Here is a 23,828-nt window from a genome sequence, read left to right on the forward strand (position 1 = left end):
TTTACTTTAAAATTTCTTTGGAGAATTTTTTTAAAAAACATTTTGATTCTTCACAGAAATATCTAGCTCTTCTTTAGTTAGATGTCCCTTTAAGAATGTCGTGGGACTGAACTAGAACTGTGGGAGTATTTTCTTTGTAAAAAGGATCAGTAAAGAATGTCCCTTTTGCATCCTAGCTGCTTGTGGGATATTCCCTAAACAGAGTAGTTTCCAGATATGCATGAACAAAACCCAGGATTCTGTACTTAGATCTGCATTTTAAAAAATGTTGATGAAAATCTAGATACTATATACCTAAAGTAAAGGGCAGAACATTAGCTGCCTGCAAACACAGTGATTGCTTTCTTCCTTAGGAAGCTAAGGATTTCTCAGCATGAGATTTTATTTATAAACAGTACTGTCTCTCTTACAGGAGGTTCAAAATAAGGTCATCTTTTTGACTGTCCAGATTGAAGCACTAAAATAATTATTGCTCTGTTAACATGCTAGACAAACGGCAAAGCCATTTTGGATCTGAGCCTTTATTTGCCGAATTAGAAAGGCATAAAGTGAAAATTGACCCAAGACAAATATTCACTAAATGAAAAAGGAAAATTGTGCAATGCCTATAAGATGAAATTCAGATCATTTCTGAAGAAAGCACTTCAAGAATTCTATACAAATCATTCTGCATCATTTGTTTTGAAGCTACTAAACTTGATCTGTGAGTGATTATTTTCTATAGCTCATGTGTAATGAATACTTGTAGTCAGATGACTGGGCATTATTTATTCAAATGATTGTACGAGAAAAACAGATTGCTTTCCATAGTGACCTGGGAGGCCAAAAACATTGAAGATCTGGGCAGTGCATTAATCATAAAATGTAAAAAGAAAAATTAAATATGAAACAAATTGGTTCATGGAGTTAGTTGTAAAACCTGGTTGCTATGCTGAGCTACTGATTACAGGTATCACGGTCTCTATGAGAGGGTAGATGATTGCACTAGACTGGTGGTCTCTGTGGGTGATAAAGGCAAAGTGTTTAAAAGGTTGCTCTGACTGTGAGGTCTGTCTGCTTGAGGAGGTTGTGTGTGTGGGTGTGTGTGCAGGCACACATGGTCTCAGCTGTGCATCTGCAGGCATTCATGTGGAGGATGCTATTGTTTAACCCAGAATTGCCTAGAATTGCCATGTTGCAATCAGAACATTTGTATTATTTTAACAATGGTTTATTATGATATTTTGCCCATCAGTAATTTTTAAAAGAGGGGTGAATGTGTTCAAGAATTAGTTTGTGAACCTTTTTTTCTTTGTGTTGCTTTATAAGCCCTGAATGTCTATAAAAGTTCCAGTGTGTCCCTGATTTTGCTTCCTTTTAATATAAAGTCCTTTGTTTAATTTTGCAATTCAGTGTGTAAGGAGAGAGTGAATAGAATGAGAACTTAACTTGAACTCTGTCTCTATTCAAACTTAAAAGTCAGTATGTCATTCAGATAGAACAGAAAACAGGCTACTATGATAGCAGCCAGCATCTAGCAAAGCATCCGGCACTTCACTAATAGACCTTAGTGAATTGAGTGTTAGTGGAACCGTGGTCACTGAGTACCTAACCCACATACCAAGAGCTGTGTACTCTGAGTTACCACAGAATTCTGGCTGCTGCTCATTCTCCTTCCTTCCTTTGGATTGATATCTTTCTGACAATCATAAGATGTCTATCTCAACTGTCTCCTCAATCTATGCAATCAACCTTAGAGAATACAAGAACACAGTCGTGTATTTAATCATCCTCAGTGTTACCCTAAAATCTATTCTGAACATGTAAAAATTCATTATATTTACCCTAGCTTGATTCTGAAGTTCAGTGTATCTCCTGTAATTATAAAGTCTCTATTGAACATCTCTAAGCATACTACACTTGAATTTCAAACTCAACATGTTCAAAACTGACTTCATCTTTTCCCATTTCCCTCCATCACTGTTAATGACTCCCAGAGTTTAAGCTAGAAAGCTGCATCATCTTAACGCCCTTCCCCCATTACATCTCATCCTACACAATCAGTGGGTTGCTGAGCACAACCCATTCCACTTCATATGCGCCTCTTTCCTTGTTGATGTTGTCTCAATTCAAGCTCTGATCACATTTGAAGACAATGTGAACTGCTGTTCCTTTTCTCCCTCCCCTTTCTTTACCTTTTTAATGTTGAAAAATATTCTGCCATTCCCTCCACAGGATGATCTTGTGGCTCCTTAGCGTGTTATATACAAGGCCATTCAGCATCTGGCCGTAATTGGTTTATCTTCCCCATTATCCATATTCCCTGGAGATGCTGTGTTCCCAGCCATACTGATCTGCTTATTATTCAATGAAAACAGCTTTACTTGGTGGACTTCCTGCCATTCTCTTGTGTTATTAGTTGATTTTGCATGGAATTCCCTTCTCACTTCTTTTCCTGTCAACTATGGGAGCACGTACTCCTCCTTAAGGTTCCTTTCTCTGACGTGGAGTAAATATTTATTGAATAACTAAAAAAGTTTGGTCTCATCTATTCACTGAAGCCTTCTCAGAACACTTGGCACACACCTTTGTTACAACCGCATTTCATAGATTCTATTTTAATTACAGAATGTATGTGCTTTTTTCTGCTTAGCCTGTGAGTTCCTTTAAAGCTAGTGCCAAAGTTTATTAATCTTTTCCTAGCACATAGTCTGGTGCCTGCACATAGTAGGCATTAAATAAATATTCACTGAGTCAGACCACTCGGGTAGTAGCCAGAAAGTATTGCCTCTATATTGGTGGTATGAATGAACCTTATTTCCAGGGGTAATGTGGGGTGTCCTTATGATTCCGTAACCATTGTGTTTAGGGTGGATATGCCTCACCTTCTCATTGTGGAGGCTGAGTTTATAGTGGATGAATCTTTCTGGAAAGACCTTCATATTAGAAATAACTGGCACTGTCTGTGGACCATCATCTTTTGCAACTTGAATGTCTGCGACCATCTACAAAGTGATATCAATACCTTGAGGGCAAACATCAGGGACTCTGCTTTTGTGTTCTTCGTGGAGTTGAATTCATACTGTTCGTTCAGGTCAATAGTGTTTCATTGTTGTTGTTTTTATTTCTAATTTGGAAATCATTTCCAATTTACAGAAAATTTGCCAACAATCAAAATAACACAAAGAACATTCCTCTAGCTTTTACCCAGATTCAGCTAAACATTTTATCCCATTTGTTTTATTTTATTTTGTTATGTTATGTTATGTTATGTTATGTTATGTTATGTTATGTTATGTTATGTTATGTTATTTTTTGAGACGGAGTCTTGCTCTGTCACCCAGACTGGACTGCAGTGGTGCGATCTCAGCTCACTGCAAGCTCCGCCTCCTGGGTTCACACCATTCTCCTGCCTCAGCCTCCTAAGTAGCTGGGGCTACAGGTGCCCACTACCACGTCTGGCTAATTTTTTGTATTTTTAGTAGAGACGGGTTTCACCGCGTTAGCCAGGATGGTCTTGAGCTCCTGACCTCGTGATCCACCTACCTTGGCCTCCCAAAGTGCTGGGATTACAGGCGTGAGCCACCGCGCCTGGCCTCTATTTGCTTTATTATTTGTGTGCTCTCTCTCTTTATCAGACTTTTTTTTATTCCTGAACTGTCTGAGGACATTATACACCATGGCCCTTTGTACCTATCCACATCAATATGTGTTTCCTAAGGATCAGGTATTGTTTTATAAAACCACAGTGCAATGATCAATATCAATAAATTTGTCATTAATAAAATACTTTAACCTACCATTTATATTTCAGTTTTATCAATTGAGCCAATAACTTCTTTTAGAGTATATTTTTCCTTCCAGTACAGGATGCAGCCTTGGGTCAGGCAGTGCATTTTGTTGTTGTCTCCTTGCTTTACTTTAATGCAGACATTTACATAGCCTTTCTTTGTATTTTCTGACATTGACTTTTTGAAGAATACAGTGTACCCCCACCCCCTTTTTAATAGGAAATTTCTTATTTTGGGATTTAATAGGTCAGTAGATTTTGCTAATTTTTCTTTAACTGGTAGCTAGATTTGAAGCACTAATGGGTTATTAGTATATCTAATATGAATAAGTAGTACATTAAAGTTATTGCTTAATTTTCTTAGAGTAAATTGATACTAATTATGAAACTTCACCTAGAAATAAAACATCATTTTTTAAAAAGTTTACATCTAAGAGGAACAGATTGAATATACCAATATTTTGTAAATAACTAGGCTCTTTCTGATACTGCAAGGAGAAATAAAATAATTATTACTGAGTTTCCATTGATATTAAAACCAAACGAAATAGTTGTACTGGAGCATAGGTTAACTTTTCTTTTCTTTTTTTTTTTAAACGAAGTATTCTTTTCAGTTTTGAAATGTTAAATGCCAAGAAGATCGAATTCTCTTTCAGACCCTTATTTTGATCAATTAATTGATATTAAGTCTTTGAATAAAGGCTTTTGTTGTTATTTTGAGGAAAGTGCACTATTTTGACTACAGGTACTTAAAAATTAATTCCTTACAGAATGAAAACCTGAAGGTATTAAAACACAATACATGAATATTTAATAGATAGCAAATATTTAGACTGGTTAAACAAGAAAGAACATTAGCATCAAATTAAATAAACTGCTGTGGATATTTATCCCCAATATTGGAGAGAATTGTGTGGTATGGTGTTTCTGTTTGTTGTTGTTTGTCATCTGTTCTGCCATCTCAGCTAAACTCATGAATTGAGAAGCAGCCTGGGCTTATTTCCACAACGTTCAGACCTTACTGTGCATTTACACTTGCTTACAATATGCTTCTCTTTTCTTTCCAAGCGTGGTCATCTTTCATTTTCACACCATAGGGTGCTCTGTACAGCCACTGAACACAGTGCAGTCAAATTGTCATAGGCAGCAAGGTAGAAGAAATACTGTCAAATGCCATTTTTTTTACAACTTTAATTTGTTTTTCTCTCTTCATTGTTTATGATAACCTCCTAGAAACTTGAAAATAGCATTTCCTTCCCTGCTGTTTTTGTCATTTGTGTTTGGAAGACAAATCTTTTTTCAATGAAAAAATAGTTGCCTTTAACTGAGAAGAAAAAAATGGCAAAGCTATACAATTTTATTTTCCTTTGTAATCACAATGTTTTCTTTTCTTTCCTTATTGGATTTTTGGGTGGAATTTATAAGAAGAATTAGGGAAGCAGTGGCTGTCAGAGGCAGGATAAGGCACTTGTGAGCATGACTCTGGAGTCTCGCTGCTTGGGTTCAAATCCTGGCCTAGAAGTTAACAAGCCCAGTGATCTCCTGTAGGTTACCTCATCTCTCTGTCCTCTGTATTGTCATTTGTAAAATGGAGGTTACATAATGATACCTAACCATAAAGTTAGAGGTCACTATAAAGTTAGAGGTCACGAGGATTATTGAACCAATACTTACAGATACTTAAAACAGTGTCTATGATATAGCAAATGGTATGTATTTGTTAAATAAAAATAAGTCTCCTTCCTCTTAATCTTATTATATTCCTTTTTCCCTTGTGGTGTGAGTTAGTGAAAGCTAATGTTCACAGCTTTTCAGAGGGTCGTCTTCAGAGCGATAGGGGACCTTTCAGTGAAGAAATCTGGATGTTTTTTGAAATCTTTGCAAAAGTCAAAATGTGTCAGTTTGCCACACATCCTTGTGCTTGGCTTAGTTGGGAGAAGGCATTATTAAAAGGTTACATATGTTTATGTGCCAGTGGGCCTCTGATCACTCACAGCCTGCCCTCATTTTGATTTGGCAGAAGCCCACTGTAGTTCTTGTGAAGAACATTTATGTTCGTTCAAAATTTCACAGATACCAGGTATGTAAACTTGAAAGAAACATACTTTCAAAGATGACCCAAGGAAGCATGTCCTCAACCTTCCAAAAATGCTCAAGCCAACATAAAAAGTAAAGTATATAAATATATATTTGAAAAAATTATTTGTAATCCTTCAGGCCTTAATATGTCATCTTTATCTAAATGTATTTAAAATGAATCATTTTGGGGGCCTAGTAGGTCCCCAAATACTACAAATATAGGTAGTTTACATTTATTTTCTGCTGAAGGAAGCAACAGAGAAAAAATATGGTCTCTTAGAATTCCAGGAATTTGAGGGCATTTCAATATGTGGGAACCATTTTTTAGTAATCATAGGGTCACGTAAAATAGATTATTTACAACATCGAGGACACAATATCCTGGATGACAGCTTTTACAATCCATTGAAATATAAAACTGTCAGTGAAGCTAAAGACACCCTAAAACCAAAGAGGTACAAAGTCAGAGTAAATATAAACTTCTGGTGATTTTTCATGATATGGCTGAGGCTATATTTTAAGAGAAAAATTCACCTAGCACTTAAGGATAATAGAAAATTAAAAGAAGTTCAAATGTTGGACTTCATATCATGAGAACTTAAAAAGCAAATAACTCTCCAGTTTATTTAAATGTTGCATTTATGGTAACAGTTTTTCTCTTAACTATAATAACAATAGATTTAAATAACAATAAAACATTTTTAAAAACAGTGAAATCATCTCCCTGCCACCATGTGTCTGTTGTCATTCCTGAATGTGTGGCACATAGTTATTTGCTTTATTGTTCATTGTTGGTAGCTCAGGAAGCCTGGTTTTCTTTCTGGACTGATTTCCCAGAAATGCTGATAAAAAATTCTAAGAAGAGTTTTAATGAGCTATTGACATGACTAAGCTGTTATTTATTTATTTATGTATTTATTTATTTATTTATTTATTTATTTATTTATTTATTTATTTTCTGAGATGGAGTCTCTGTGTCTCGCTCTGTTGCCCAGACTGGATTGCAGTGGCGAGATCTCGGCTCACTGCAACCTCCGACTCCCTGGTTCATGTGACTCTCCTGCCTCAGCCTCCCAAGTAGCTGGGATTACAGGCACGCGCCACCATGCCCAGCTAATTTTTGTATTTTTAGTAGAGTCAGGGTTTCACCATGTTGGCCAGGATGGTCTCCATCTCCTGACTTCATGATCCGCCCGCCTCAGTCTCCTGAAGTGTTGGGATTACAGGCGTGAGCCACTGCGCCCGGCCTGACATGACTAAGCTGTTTATCAAAATGCTCCCTTTGCTTATACCTATATTGAAGGTAGCAAGAATGTCTTAAGCTAATGAAGAAATGAATATTATTAATATGTAAAGAAGAGGTACCACATTTAAACTGGTAGACATAAATGCCATTATGATTTCTGCAGTTTACTGGAAAATAAACATGGGGCTGGAATTGTGCTATTTGAGAAGCACAGCTGGAAGTGTTTCATGGACTATGCATCTACTTAGACTTTTAAAGTGTATACGTTCTTAATAGCCACTTAGGAAGAACCTTGAGACAAGGAGACATGTTCCACTATCCGGAAAGGGTGGATGTTACAAGATGTGTTAAGCTGAATCCTCAGTGAATGTTCCATTGCATAGTTCTGTAAATTGTTCCAGGATCTCATAACGGTTAGACTACTATCAATAAATTTCTCCCACGTTTTGTTTTGTTTTTTTCATGAGTTTGTGCCAAAGGCATGTATTTTAAACCTGGATTTTCCCTCTCACTGTCATGTTTTCCATGTTGCTCTCAACAATTTCCCTCTGGGGACATTTTGATCCTCTGGAATGGAAAGGTGAGAATATGCTGAAAGGATATAAATCATGAGACTGTCTACAGGATTCATGTTAACTATGATTTACCAGAGGAATAGAAAGAAATAACGAATTATCTTATGTTTAGTTTATCTTAAATAATTTAGATGTTTCTAATGGTTGTCTTGCCATAACAAGATTAATTCTTTACTGTTGTAGTGTGCAGTCAACTGTGGAATTTTTTTTTCCTTGATGATTAAAAGGTCATTTGATGCACTTTTTAAAGAGGCTTTTCATTTTAAAGTCAGTGAGAAACCTCTCAAATAGATCTGAATTAACCACAGTTGATTTTAATGACACAATTTAGAAAATGAGAATAAACACAAAACACTTTGGGTTTGTTCATCTATGTTAATACGTGCATTCTGTCATCTTCCTTTAGACTGGCACTTATTTCAATATTAAACAATCCTTTCCACTGTTTATGTGGTGATACAGTTCAAGTTGGCTCTTCCCTATATTTTGCTTAGTCATTAAAATTTTTGCATATAGTTAATTAAATTGCATAAAATATAATTAGCTTAGCTTGGAGTGCTAAGGAATCAAAGAGAGAAGAGAACAGATTCAAGGTTTTTGTAGTGAGTAGATACAAAGCTACATTTGTGTCGGTGCCAGCAATGGAGGCAGCAGGGAATCATCGAGACAGGGCAAGCAGCCAACCTGGGATCTGAGCCTAAGCTTAGTGGAGAGGGTTTTGTATATACCTTTGAAAAAGTGCATCAAAGTCAGGTATACAGACTGCAGTTGGAGCACATGCAGGCATAAGAGGTTAGCTATTCAGAACTTTGAGTTCCCCCAACCACGCAGGGAAAAAGCCCAGTTCCTTAATACACTGGTGTAGTCAGGATCCCTGCCTTGGGAGGTTCTTAAGTGCTTTTTGTTAGACTCCAGGCTGAAACTTGGAAAGAGGAAGATGCAGTAATTTGCCACACCTGGCAAACCCTGTCACAGTGTTGTTGCCATGCCCACATTTGACTGGGGTTGGCAATGATTAATTATGTAGTGGGACAGACAATATAGTCAAGTGAGGTCCTGAGCAAAATAACTGTTTTATCTGTGGTTCCTTCTCTACTACTTTCATATTTTAACTTTAAAATGAAGCTACAAGGGAGTTTAGCTGGTAAAGAGAAAATAAAAAGTTGAGTTGGAGAGAAGTCTGCACATATCCATTCATTAATTCAGTCTTTCATTCAACAAATATATTTTGAATACCTTAGTATGTAATTATGCAAAGTCAATGAATATTCATTCATCTTTGAAATTCAAATTCCATTTTGCTAATGAACAGCCCAGTGTTTACCCAGCGGTACAGAGTTAGCCCTGGCAAAACTAATTTGATCCCTAGCTTATTTTTTGTTTATACAGTTCAGGTCTCTGCAAAGTCCTGGCTAGAACCAAAAGGTGGATTGATCTTGGCTATGAACATCGTCCGACAGAGCAAGAAATGGTAGCTATAGTAATTGGATGTGTAATTTACATTGAGAGTCAGTGTTCCCTTAACAGGTCAGAGTGCAAGCATGCTGACATTGTTGATATTAATTGCTAATATCTTTTGAGTGTTTTGAATGTGCTAGGCCCTGTGGTATTAAGCGAGTTTTTTCCATTACTTCATCTAACAGTGTAAGTAGAAATAGATGCTCTTTGGGTAGTGTCTGTCTCTGCAGCCCTACAGATTTGGCCTCACCCTCTCCCTAGAACTGTAATGAGAATAATCTCATTTGGTCATCTTTTCACAATACACAGTCCTAAAGAGCAGCATAGAGTTCTTGTCTGGCTCAGGTCCTCTGGGAAGTCAGCCTGAAGAATTCAGATTTTCCCTATTATATTTGTGATGTTTCACCATCTGATGGGCAAAATGTTTTGTCTTTTGTATATAAAATTTAAGTAACTGTAGCAGCATCAAATATGTACTTCCAGTTGAAAATGTATGTGGATCAGTTTTCTATATTCAAGAATTTAACATTTTAAAGTTGATTTTGGGCTTTTCCACATACAATTGCCTCCTCTTTTTATAAATAAAGATATGCTTTCGCATAGACACTTAAGTTTCCAGAGTATTTTTGTGGTTTCCAGAATGCATATTTTCATTTTATCTTAAATAGATGAGAGAAATTTTTTTTTTTGTTTGTTTGAGACAAGAGTTTTGCTCCTGTTGCCCAGGATGGGGTGCAATGGCATGATCTCAGCTCACTGCAACCTCCCCCTCCAGGGTTCAAGCAATTCTCCTGCCTCAGCCTCCTGAGTAGCTGGGATTACAGGCATGTGGCATCATGCCTGGCTAAGTTTTTGTATTTTTAGTGGAGACTAGGATTTCACCATGTAGGACAGGCTAGTCAAGAACTCCTGACCTCAGGTGATCCACCCGCCTCGGTCTCCCAAAGTGCTAGGATTAGAGATGTGAACCACCATGCCTGGCTAGATGAGGTAAGTTTTAACAAAAAATATAACTGATATGGTTTGGCTCTGTGTCCCCACCCAGATCTCATCTCGAATTGTAATTCTCATGTGTGGAGGGAGGGAAGTGATTGGATCATGGGGCCAGTTTCCCCCATGCTGTTCTCCTGATAGTGAGTGAGTTCTCACAAGATCTGATGGTTTTATACATAGAACTTTTTCCTGCACTCTCACTTCTCCTCCTGCCTCCTTGTGAAGAAGGTGCCTGCTTCCCCTTCGCCTTCCGCTGTGATTGTAAGTTTCCTGAGGCCTCCCTAGACATGCAGAAGCTCTTTCCTTTGTAAATTACCCAAGTCTGGGTATTTCTTTATAGCAGTGTGAAAATGAACTAATACAATAACTGAACACTTTCCTTCTGACAGGAGGAATAACATGGTGAACATAGTGTTTGCAGATTTTGTATTCAAGGAAGTTATTTTAAGGATTGCTCTTTACATATTAAAGTCAAATCATATTCAATTTAGTGTTCTGGTTATATCTAGGTATAGGTAGTTTTGCTGTTGATTTCCTGTATGTTGTATGTGTCCTTTTAATAGGCCTCGGGTCTTTTTTTTAGCAGTGATAATTATAATATGGAATTGTAAGACATAATACAAAGATATCCTTTGTAACTCTGCATGTTTTTTCTCAATGACATTTTGCAAAACTCTAGTTTAGTATCATAGCTAAGTTATTGATATAGGCACACAATCCAGATTTCCCAAGTTTTATGTGTTCTTTGTGTGTGTGTGTGTGTGTGTGTGTGTGTGTGTGTGTGTGTATTTAGTTATATAAAATAAAAATATGAAACACATAACAAGTTTGTATGCCATCCTTATGTAGGTACGATGCTAATCTCTCTATTGTGCAATTTTAGTACATGTGCTAAAGAAGTGGGCACAGGCCTTGGGTTCTTATGCATCAGGACTGGCTTCATTACTCAGTGATGAGAACAATTGTTTGGGGTGTAATGCTCTGAATTTCCTGTGTTGAAATCCTTGATTTTATATTTGTATTTATGTTTTATAAGTGAAGTCTGGTGAGATAATGGAGCATGCCCAAGACTTGAAGCCTTAGTTCAGGTGACCATTTGTGCTGTTGTCCAGTTCTGACTTCCCCACCACTTAGGATCACAAGCCCAATCTGGCCTCCTTCCCTGATCCTGTGCAACAACTGCTGCTGTCCTCAGCCCCTGGCAGAGAGGGTCAGTGTCTAAAGCAAGAGCCCCACAGGTCTTAGAACAGGGCATTGATGTGACCACACCTTCTAGGAGTGCCACCGTGGTGCCTCAGTGGGGCAAACCTCTCACTTCTGAACTAAATACCTAATGCATCCTCGTGTAGGGACTGTAGTGCTCCTGGGGGTCATTCTTCTGCTTGTGGGCTGGTGTAATAGAGTTGTGTGTGGGAAGGGAGATGCCCAGTTCACCTCTCCTAGGTGGTGCACAGAGCATTGGTCTGGCAGCTGGAAGGAAAGAGAACTCAGCTGCTAGCCAGTGGGCAGTTTGTGTGAGCGGTGGGTGTGCATGTGGGGTAGAACCCTGGAAGGTCTGCATTTATTGTGCAGATATCCCTGTGCCTGAAGGATGTCAACATCAAGTAGCAAATAACCCCATGGCAGGTTGAGGGGAAGCTGCGGAAGAAAGGAAAACACTTGATATTTTAGTACCTTTAATGGCACTTTTCCTCTGCTTTATGAACAAGGGGCCCTGCAAATGATGTAGCCCATTCTGATAAGCATAGTGTTATCTTCAGCAATCATTTACTATACACAGTGCCCACTTGTTTTCACTGCATTATCCTGTATTTGCTTCAAATCTCAGTGACATAATAAGAAGATATTCAGTGAGACTGTGTGGGGACTAGAGCAGCACAAAACCCATAATGATATAAATATGTGGTAGAAAATTACAATAAAACCCTTGCATCTTCCACTTTAATTTTGCCTCAAGGAAATGGCAAAATGCCCAGCTGGCAATAACCAGTTCCAAATGAGCTGCCAAAACCGCTAGGTGCTGAAATACGTAGTTTGTTGCACTTCCCCATTTTGGTGCCTGACTATAGGTTTTGAGGTTGGCATTTTAAAGCCAGAGCAGGTGCCTGCCACCTGGAAGCATTTTCTTGAGTGCCAAGTTAATGTCACCACAATAAGACCAATGAAGTGTATTTTTATATAACATTGAAACTGCTTTACATGTGTATACATATCTATTGAAATAAACCCTAAATAGGCCTAAAATGTTTTCATCTGGAATTCAAAGGGATATGATTTGTGTCTTGGAACAATGAAGGATTCTTATAAAAAGGAGCATGCTGATAGAAAACATTTAGATAAAATATTTGAAAAGTTTGTAAATGTAGATTGAACTATTAGCATAAGAAAATTAGATTGCATTACCTTAGAACCTGACATTAGAGGTGCTGAGGTGATGGCGAAGAATACATACAGGCACACATCTTTATATTGCTGTTCACTTGATTGTCCTTTGCAGATTGTGGTTTTTTTTCTTTTCAATTCAAGGTTTGTGGCAACGTTGCATCAAGCATGTCTATTGGTGCCATTTTTCCAACAGCACATGTTCACTTCAAGTCTCTGTGTCATGTTTTGGTAATTATCACAATATTTCAAACTTTTATCATATTTTTACGGTGATCTGTGATGAGTGATTTTTGTACTTACTGCTGTAATTGTTTTGATGTACCAAAAATTGTGCCCATGTAAGATAGCAAACTTAAGTGTGTGTGTTCTGACTGGTTCATCCACTGGCCGTTCCCTCATCTCACTCCCTCTCTTTAGGCCTCTCTATTCCCTGATAAACAACAATATTGAAATTAAGCCAATTAGTAACTCTACACTGGCTTCTAAGTGTCAAGTGAAAGGAAGAATCACAGTAGCATGTGGTGTCTCACACCTGTAATCCCAGCACTTTTGGGAGGTGGAGGCGAGTGGATCACGAGGTGAGGAGATCAAAACCATTCTGGCTAACACGGTGAAACCCCGTCTCTACTAAAAATACAAAAAGTTAGCCAGACGCGGTGGCGGACGCCTTATAGTCCCAGCTCCTTGGGAGGCTGAGGCAGGAGAATGGCGTGAACCCGGGAGGCAGAGCTTGCAGTGAGCCGATATCGCACCACTGCACTTTCGGAGACTCTGTCTTAAAAAAAAAAAAAAGACTGGAAGAATCACATGCCTTTCATTGTAAATCAAAAGCTATAAATGATTAAGCTTAGTAAGGTGTGGCCTCTTGTGCCAAACACTTAGACAAACTGTGAGTGCCAAGGAAAAGTTATTGAAGGAAATTAAAAGTGCTACTCCAGTGAACACACAAATGATAAGAAAACAAAACAGCCTTATTGCTGATAGGGAGAAAGTTTTAGTGGTCTGGATAGAAGATCAAAGCAGCCCCAACATTCCCTTAAGCCAAAACCTAATCCAGAGCAAGGTCTTAATACTCTTCAATTCTGTGAATGCTGAGAGAAGTGAGGAAGCTACAGAAGAAAAGCTGAAAGCTAACAGAGTTTGTTTCATAAGGTTTAAAGAAAGAAGCCATAAAAGGGCAAGTTGTAGCAGCCAGTGCTGATGTAGAAGCAGCAGCAAGTTATCCAGAAGATCTAGCTAAGATCATTGATGAAGGTGGCTTCACTAAATAACAATTTTTCAATGAAGACAAAACATCCTTCTATTGGAAGAAGCATCTAGGACTTTCACAGCTAGAGAGGAGAAGTCAATGCCTGGCTTCAAAGCCTCAAAGCAGAGACTGACTCCCTTGTTAGGGGCTAAAGCAGCTGGTGACTTTAAGTTGAGGCCAGTGCTCATTGGTCATTCTGAAAATCCTAGGGCCTTTAAGATTTATGATAAATCTATTGTCTGTGCTCCATAAATGGAATAAAACCTGTGTAACAGCACATCTGTTTGCAGCGTGATTTCTGAATATTTTAAGCCACTGTTAAGACTTACCATTCAGAGAAAAAAGATTCCTTTCAAAATGTTGTTTTTCACTGATAATGCGCCTGGTCACCCAAGAACTCTGGTGGACATGGACCAGAGTTAAATGTTTTCATAGCTACTAATAGAACTCCATTCTGCAGCCCATGGATCAGGGAGTAATTTCAACTTTCAAGTGTTATTATTTAAGAAATATATTTCATAAGGCTACAGCTGCCATTGATACAGTGATTTCTCTGATAGATCTGGGCAAAGTAAATTGAAAACATTTTGGATAAGAATCACCATTCTAAATGCCATTAAGAATCTTCATGATTCATCAGAGGTGGTTAAAACCGTAATATTAAGAGGAGTTTGGAAGAAGTTGATTCCAACACTTATGGATGACTTTGATGGGTTCCGGACTTCAGTAGAGGAAGTAACTGCAGATGTGGTTAAACTATCAAGAGAACTAGAATTAGAAGTAGAACCTGAAGGTGGTTCATGCCTGTAATTCCAGCACTTGGGGAGGCCAAGATGGGCAGATTGCCTGAGGTCAGGAGTTCGAGATCATCCTGGCCAACATGGTGAAACTCCATCTCTACAAAAAATACAAAAACTAGCTGAGTGTGGTGGCAGGTGCCTGTAATCCCAGCTACTTGGGAAGCTGAGGCAGGAGAATTGCTTGAACCCAGGAAGCAGAGGTGGTAGTGAGCTGAGACAACACTATTGTACTCCAGCATGGGTGACAAGAGCAAAACTCCCATCTCAAAAAAAAAAAAGTAGAGCCTGAAAGTAGGACTGAATTGCTGCAATCTAATGATTAAACTTGAAAGGATGACTAGCAGCTTCTTACGGATGAAAAATAGTCATTTCTTTTGATAGAATCTACTGCTGGTGAAGATTCCGTTAACGTTATTTAAATGACAATAAAGGATTTAGGGTTTTACATAAACTTAATTAATAAAGCAGTGGCAGGATTTGAGAGGATTGACTCCAATTTTGAAAGACATTCTACTGTGGGTAAAATGCCATCAAACAGCATCACATGCTACAGAGAAATCTTTCATGAAGAGTCAGTTGATGCAGCAAACATCATTGTTGTCTTACGTTAAGAAATTGACTGGGGCCAGGCACGGTGGCTCACTCCTGTAACTCTAGAACTTTGGGAGGCCAAGGCAGGCGAATCACTTGAGGCCAGGAGTTTGAGACCAGCCTGACCAACATTGTGAAATCCCGTCTATACTAGAAGTACGAAAATTAGCCAGTCTTGGTGGCACACGCCCGTAATCCTAGCGACTTGGGAGGCTAAGGCACAAGAAGTGCTTGAACCCAGGAGGTGGAGGTTTCAGTGAGCCGAGATCATGCCTCAGCATTCCAGCCTGGGAGATAGAGCAAGATTCTGTCTCAAAAAAAAAAATAAAAAATAAAAAAGAAAGAAAAGAAAAGAAATTGGCTTTGTGTGGTGGCTTATGTCTGTAATCTCAGCACTTTGGGAGGCTGAGGTGGGTGGATCACTTGAGCTCAAGAAGTGTGAGACCAGCATAGACAACATGGTGAAACACCATCTCTACAAAAAAATACAAAAATTAGCCAGGCATGATGGCACACACCAGTAGTCCCAGCTACTTGGGAGGCTGAGGTGGGAGGATCACTTGAGCCTGGGAGGCAGAGGTTGCAGTGAGCCAAGAAATTGCCACTGCACTCCAGCCTGAGCCATGGAGTGCAACTCTGTCTCAATTGAAAAAAAAAAAAAGGAGATTGACACAACCACCTCAGCCTTCAGCAATCACCAGTATCGAGACTAGATTCTCCACTGGCAAAGAGATTAGGACTCCCTGAAGACTTAGATCACGAATCCCCAAACCTCAAACCATAGACACCATAGGAGTTGAGTGGTGGGCCAGTGAGCATTACCGTCTGAGCTCTGCTTTCTGGCCTTCTGTCAGATTGGTGGCATTAGATTCTCATAACAGCCTGATGATCTGAGGTGGAACAGTTTCACCCTGAAATCATCCCCTGTCAAGAGATCACTGGAGATGATTGTCAGCATTTTTTTAGCAATAAAGTATTTTTTTCATTAAGGCATGTGCACTTTTTTTTAGACATAATGCTATTGCAGACTTAATTGACTACAGTATAGGGTAAGCATAGCTTTTATATGCATTGGGAAACCTGAAAATTTGTGTGACTTGCCATATTGTGACAATATGGTTTTATTGTTTTTATTGGTTTTATTGTTGTGATCTGAACCGAATCTGTAACATATTCAATGTATTCCTGGCACGTTTTTGTAACATTTCAATCTTTGAGACCAAAGGACCTCTCCTGTTTCAGTTGCAAAAGTATGTCTGTTTTGGTGCCTGTAAATACATTTGCAAATCTGATGCCTTCAGGATGCTTACAGGCAGTGTGCTTTGTCTCCAGTTAAGCTTTTTCTTTCATTTAAGTTTTCAGTAGAATGTTTCAGGAATCTGCTTACTTCAGGAGTTTTCAAGGTTAGTTTTTTTGTTTTAATACTTGCTTGAACAGTCTGAACCATTTTCCAATGCTCATCTAACCAAACAGCTACTTTGTTTATTTATCGTTCTGCCTGACCTGTAATGTAATCTGCATAATGCACTGGATGTTTTCTGAGTCAGACTACATATTTCAGATTGGATCTACTTGGTGTATTGTTTTCCTCCAGCAACCTGAATGCCAGGCAGAGAGTTCATTGAAATCTAGGATTAATAAGATTGTATTTTAATCAGTTTCACAGCATAACCTCCTTCTCCCAAGCTTATTGCCCAATCTCAGAATGAGATCAAAATAATCTGAATTGTCCTTACTCACTTTCACAAAGTTGCTAGTTAGAAGCAAAATATCCAGTCCATCCTGTAGGAAGAAGAAAGAGACCCAGCAATGGGCCCAGATAATCTGTAAATTGCATATGTAACGTAAGAATAATCATGGCTCTTGTGATTGAGAGCTTTTCAGTATATTTGGTGGAAATAAACTGTGTCCTCCAGTGGTTGATGAGATCCACGTCTTGCCTTGCTTTCCTCTCCTGGACATTTATTTGCCGAGCAGATTGATCTGTTTAGCGCATCTATGTCTGGGTGGGTGATATCTCCGCTACTACAGTACACTCTTCTACATTTATTATTTCACTAACAATTACTTCCACTTTCTTGTTTTTCCCTTCTCTGGCTTGTTCTCATGCTCTATCTTGCCGTAACTTAAGTTTCCTTTTCTCCTCCTCATTGCATATTTCCCTTCATTGGCAACTTACAAGTACTTACATCACCTTGTGGTGTATCACACTTTCTGTTAATAATGAAAAGTGCTTATGTTCTAGAGAGCAGAGCCCATGCTCTGGAAGCAGCCTGCCAAGAGTTGAATCCTGGCTCTTGGCTCTACCACCCATCAGCTCACTAGCACTGTGAACTTGGACAAGTTTTTAAACCTCTTCTTGCCTACCTTTCCACATCTGAAAAATGCAGTGCTCTAGTTCCCACCTCATAGAGATGGGAACTAGATGCTGTGAAGATTAAAGGAGTTATTCTACATTATGGATTTAGAACAATTCCTGGCACGTAGTAAGTGCTCAACAACTATTAGCCATTGTTATGACTTAATTTCATTTAGCTCAGTTGTATGACCATTCATTCAGCTTTCTATTAGCATTCTATTTTTCTGGCAACACCTATTGATGTACCAGATAATTGATTTTCTTTTTTTGTAATGCATTTGGAAAATGCTGCTCTTTGAAGTAAGTTAAGTGTTGCCATTTTTCTCTGTTATTTTGCAAGGAGGACAACTTAGGTTGAAATATCTAGAAGTAAAATCTCTCTGTTATGGTCAAATCCCTCTTAGTATCCCTCAGCCAATGTGTGTGCGTCTTGCTACTGCAGGTGTCGCCTGCTTACTATTAATAGCAGCATGGTCAATACCTAGGAGGTTGTAGAAATGCAGATCAGAGGCCACACTGCAGAACAACTGGATGATAATCTATAGTCTAACAAGATATCCATGTTATTCTTAAGCCTATTAAAATTTGAGAAGCACTATACCAACATTTCTAGGTCTAGAGCACCATAATTCTGCTGTAGGGAAATAGGAAGAAACCAACCTGAATTCTACTTTAATAACATATAATATTGACTATTTCTACAATTTAGCACTTTAAGCCCTATGAGATTTCCTGGAAAACCTATGTTGGCATTCTCTTGGGTGTAATTGTTATCGATTAATGTCATGATTAAAAGTACAGCTTAGGTCTACTGGGAGTTTTAGCTCACTGAAAGGAAAAACAAAAAACAAAAAACAAAACAAAACACCTCATTGATCTGGAGCCCTCAGTCAGTCATTCTTAGCTTTTCAGAAAATACTTCAGATAAATAGCAATAATCTTAGCACTTCTCTCAAGGGATAATCTTTTTAACAATGACTTGCATTGATTAAGTTCATTGCTTTTTAACTGTTCACTTTGTTACTGTGGTAACTCTATTTTAAACATTAGGATGCATTTTTTTTTTTTTTTGGATTGTGTATGGATAAAGTAGCACAAGGAGGCATATTTGGGCTTCTTGTACTACTGGTGAATTACTTTTTGATAGTCTGATGCTCCTGTTGTTTTCTAAATATTGCTTTATTGAGACCAGGTTCTGGAAAGAAGAGGCATTGGACATGTTCATGGGTTAGACACCTGACATAAGAAAAGTCAGGCAACTGTTATGATTCTTGGTATCTGTGTCAGCTCTCAAGAAAGGACTAAAAGTGCTAGATTTACTAGCTGGGGAACATTGTTTTTTGAACAGTTTACTCTTGTGAATCTTGTATAGCAATGTTGTTAGATTGTTCTCTTGCCTTTTGCATACATTTTTTTTTTTTTTTTTAGTTTCGCTCTTATTGCCCAGGCTGGAGTGCAATGGCATGATCTCGGCTCACTGCAACCTTCGCCTTCCAAGTTCAAGCAATTCTCCTGCCTCAGCCTCCCCAGTTTCTCCCCTGTCCCTGTGAAGAGACCCACCAAACAGACTTTGTGTGAGCAATAAAGCTTTTTAATCCCCTGGGTGCAGGCGGGCTGAGTCCGAAAAGAGAGTCAGAGAAAGGAGATAGGGGTGGGGCCGTTTTATAAGATTTGGGTGGGTAAAGGGAAATTACAGTCAAAGGGGGTTGTTCTCTGGCAGGCAGGGGTGGGGGGTCACAAGGTGCTCAGTGGGGGAGCTTTTGAGCCAGGATGAGCCAGGGGAAGGAATTTCACAAGGTAATGTCATCAGTTAAGGCAGGAACAGGCCATTTTCACTTTTGTGATTCTTCAGTTACTTCAGGCCATCTGGATACTGCAGGTCACAGGGGATATGATGGCTTAGCTTGGGCTCAGAGCCCTGACATTCCTGTCTTCTTATATTAATAAGAAAAATAAAATGAAATAGTAGTAAAGTGTTGCGGCGGCAAAACTTTTGGGGGGTGGTATGGAGAGATAGTGGGCGATGTTTCTCAGGGCTACTTCAAGTGGAATTAGAAGTGGTGTGGGAACCTACAGTGGGAGAGATTAAGCTGAAGGAAGGTTTTGTGGTAAGGGGTGATATTGTGGGGTTGTTAGAAGAAACATTTGTCATATAGAATTATTGGTGATGGCCTCGATACGGTTTTCTATAAATTGAAAAACTAAACAGAATAAGAGAAGGAGAAAAACAGGTATTAAAGGTCTAAGAATTGGGAGGACCCAGGGCATCCAATTAGAGAGTGCCTAAGGAGGTTCAGCATAGCCCTGCCAGCAAAGATTATGTATTTACTTTAAGAGTTAAGAGTGGCAGTTTGGGGATAGCACCAGGAGATATCAGCTGTGATGACTTGGAAAAACAGTGTAAACGGCAGTGTAAACAAGAGCAGGGCATTTATGAGTAGTTGAGAACGGTGAGTAGGAGTATGACTAGATAGAAGATAGTAGGGATGACAAGTTTTTTGGGGTGCAGTCCAAGTTGGTCTGGTGTCTGGAATGAGACTGGGGCCTAATAAAAAGGAGCATCCGTATAGGAGCTCAAATGGTATGTACCCTGTAGCATTCTGAGGACAGGTCTGAATTCTGAGATGACAAAGTCTTAAAAGTATTGTCCAGTCCTTTTTAAGTTGGTGGCTGAGTTTGGTGAGGTGTGTTTTAAAAAGACCATTAGTTTACTGAATACCAAAAGCCTGAGAAACTGCTTGAGTGATTTGACTAATAAAGGCTGATCCGTTATCAGACTATATAGAGGTGGGAAGGCCAAACTGAGGAATTATGCTTACAAAAGGGAAGAAATGACCACCATGGCCTTTTCAGACCCTGTGGGAAAGGCCTCTTCTCACCCAGTGAAAGTGTGTACCCAGACCAAGAGGTGTTTTAGTTTCCTGACTTGAGGCCTGTGAGTAAAGTCAATTTGCCAGTCCTGGGCAGGGGCAAATCCCCAAGCTTGATGTGTAGGGAAGGGTGGGGGGCCTGAACAGTCCCTGAGGAGTAGTAGAATAACAGATGGAACACTGAGAAGTGATTTCCTTAAGGATAGATTTCCACGATGGAAAGGAAATGAGAGGTTCTAAGAGGTAGCCTAGCGGTTTGTAACCTACATGGAAGAGGTTATGAAATGATGACAATAGAATGGGCCTGTGAGGCTGGAAGGAGATATTTTCCTTGGTCTAAGAACCATTTGCCTTGTGTAGGAAGAGATTGATAGGGGGAAGTTTTAGTGGGGGAGTAGGTGGGAGTGGGTAGATGAGAAGGAGAAAAACTGCCGTGAGGGATAGAAGTTGGAACACTAGCTGCATTTTTAGCTACCTTATCAGCATAAGCATTGTCCTGAGTGGTGGGATCTGATGCCTTTTGATGGCTGCTTTTTTAACTACTTTATCAGCATAAGTGTTGTCCTAAACAATGATATCTGATGCCTTTTGATGGCCTTTGCAGTGAATGACTCCAGCTTCCTTTGGAAGTAAAGCGGCTTTGAGAAGTGTTTTTATTAAAGAGGCATTAATGATGGAGGACCCTTGCGTAGTGAGGAAACCTCTTTCAGCCTATATTACAGCATGCTGGTGCAGAATATGGAAGGTGTATTTACAGTCAGTATAAATATTGATGTGTAGTCCTTTTGCAATAGTGAGGGCCCGAGTTAAGGCAATGAGTTCGGCTTGCTGAGAGGTAGTGGAGGGGGGCAGAGCAGTAGCCTCAATGATAGATGTGGAAGATACCATAGCATACCCTTCGTTTTTTGGTGAGTGGCGATTAGGCCTGGTGGAACTGCCATCAATAAACAAAGGGTATTAAGGGTGAGGAACAGGAAAGAAGGAAATATGGGGAAATGGAGTGAATGTCAGGTGGATGACAGAGATACAGTCATGGGGGTCAGGTGTGGTATCAGGAATAATGTGGGAGGCTGGATTGAAGTCCAGGCCAGGAACAATGGTAACTGTAGGAGACTCAACAAAGAGTGAGTATAGCTGAAGGAGCCAGGGAGCAGAAAATATATGCATCAGGTGGGAGGAAGAAAATAGATTTTGGAAGTTATGAGAACTGTAGAGAGTGAGTTGAGCGTAGTTTGTGATTTTGAGGGTCTCTAAAAGTATTAAGGCAACAGCAGCCACCACATGCAGACATGAGGGCTAGGTTAAAACAGTAAGGTCAAGTTGTTTGGATGAAAAGGCTACAGGGTGCGGTCCCAGCTCTTGTCTGAGAATTCTGACTGCACTAACCATGCCTAGGAAGGAAAGGAGTTGTTGTTTTGCAGAAGGCATTGGGGTTTGGGAGATTAGTCGGACACAATCAGCAGGGACAGCTCATGTGTTTTTATGAGAATTATGCCAAGATAGGTAAACAGATGAGGAAGAAATTTGGGCTTGACTGAGGTAATGGAGGCTGTTTCGGCCATACAGCCCAGGTAATTTGCTGAGCCTGATGGGTGTCAGGGTCAGTCCAAGTGAAAGCAAAGAGAGGCTGGGATGAAGGGTGCAAAGGAATAGTAAAGAAAGCATGTTTGAGATCCAGAACAGAATACTGGGTTGTGGAGGGAGGTACTGAGGGTAGCAGAGTACATGGGTTTGGCACCACGGGGTGGACAGGCAAGACAATTTGGTTGATAAGGTGCAGATCCTGAACCAACTTGTAAGACTTGCCTGGTTTTTGGACAGGTAAAATGGGGGAATTGTAAGGAGAGTTTATAGGTTTAGAAGCCCATGCTATAGCAGGCGAGTTGTAACAGTCTTTAATCCTTTTAAAGCGTGCTGTGGGATGGGATATTGGCACTGAGTGGGGTAAGGTGATTAGGTTTTAATAGGATGGTAAGGGGTGCAGGATCGGTCACCAAGGAGGGAGTAGAGGTGTCCTACACTTGTGGTTTAAGGTGGGGGGGGAGATAGAAAAGGAGGATATGAAGGAGGCTTTGAACTGGGGGAAAAGGTGGCAATGAGGTGTGGCTGTAGCCCAGCAATAGTCAGGGAAGCAGATAATTTAGTTAAAATGTCTTGACCTAATAAGGGAGCTGGGCAGGTGGGGATAATTAAAAAGGAGTGCATAAAAGAATGTTGTCCAAGTTGGCACCAGAGTTGGGGAGTTTTAAGAGGTTTAGAAGCCTGGTCATGAATACCCACAACAGCTATGGAGGCAAGCAAAACAGGCCCTTGAAAAGAAGGTAATGCGGAGTGGGTAGCCTCTGTATTGATTAAGAAGGGGACCGACCTACCCTCCACTCTAAGAGTTACCCAAAGCGTCTGTGGTGGTCCTGTAGGCTTCTGAGGCGATTGGGCAGTGTCAGTCTTCAGCTGCTAAGCAGAGAAGATCTTGTAGGATGGAAGAATCAAAAGTGCTGTTTTCTGGCTGTTTGGAACCACTGTCGAGTTTGTATTGGGGCCAAGCGGCATTGCAGAAGAAAATAAGGCATTTAGGTTTTAGGTCAGCTGTGGGTTGAAGAGGTTTTAACTTCTTGAGAACACGGGCTAAGGGAGAAGAGGGAGGAATGGAGGATGGAAGTTTGCCCATAGTGAAGGAGGCAAGTCCAGAGAAAAGAGAGGGTAGAGACATGGAGAGAAGGGGTGGGGGGTGCTTGCCCCCCAGAAAAGTGGGAAAGGGGTGGGAGGTGCTTGCCCCCCAGGAAAGTGGAAAAGGGTTAGAGACATGGAGAGAAGGGATGGGGGGTACTTGCCCCCCAGGAAAGTTGAGAAGAGATGTGAGGTGCTTGCCGCCCAGGAAAGTGGAAAAGGAGTATAGAGACATGGAGAGAAGTGGGGGGTGCTTGCTGCTAAGGGTGAAGGACCAAGGCAGGCATCCCCGCGTGGTCAGACACCTCTAAAACGTGGGTGAATAATCAGGCAGACGTCCCCGCGTGATTAAACACCAAGGGAAGACTGTCTTCCTGAGTTCGTGACCGGAGCCGGGGTTTTGGGTCCACAGATAAAACGTGTCTCCTTTGTCTCTACCAGAAAAGGAAAGGAACTGAAATTACGAGAAGGAAGAGATTGAAAGGTGGTGCCAAGATTGAAAGGAGAAAGAGGCTGAGGGATAGTGAGAGGTTGGAGAAGAGAGTAAAGAGAGGCCTGATTTAAAATTGGTGAGATATTCCTTGGGCTGGTTTGTCTGAGGACCAGAGATCGTAGGTGGATCTTTCTCAAGGAGCAAAGAGCAGGAGGACAGGGGATTGATCTCCCAAGGAAGGTCCCCCGATCCAAGTCATGGCACCAAATTTCACTCATGTCTGTGTGAAGAGACCACCAAACAGGCTTTGTGTGAGCAATAAAGCTTTTTAATCACCTAGGTGCAGGCAGGCTG

At 40.0% G+C, this 23,828-nt stretch overlaps 1 protein-coding gene and 1 non-coding gene across 3 annotated transcripts in view; one reads left to right on the forward strand and one right to left on the reverse strand.

The window, feature by feature from the left end:
* The window catches only part of PRKD1 (protein kinase D1), a 355,221-nt gene that overhangs the window by 110,249 nt on the left and 221,144 nt on the right, over positions 1 to 23,828 (forward strand). The window lies entirely within an intron of this gene.
* On the reverse strand, positions 10,925 to 11,027 carry LOC111552955. The gene has a single exon (XR_002734784.1). It is a non-coding gene; the product is annotated as a U6 spliceosomal RNA (small nuclear RNA).

Source organism: Piliocolobus tephrosceles, chromosome 6 (genome assembly GCF_002776525.5).
Source record: "Piliocolobus tephrosceles isolate RC106 chromosome 6, ASM277652v3, whole genome shotgun sequence".
NCBI classification, from domain to species: Eukaryota; Metazoa; Chordata; class Mammalia; order Primates; family Cercopithecidae; genus Piliocolobus; species Piliocolobus tephrosceles.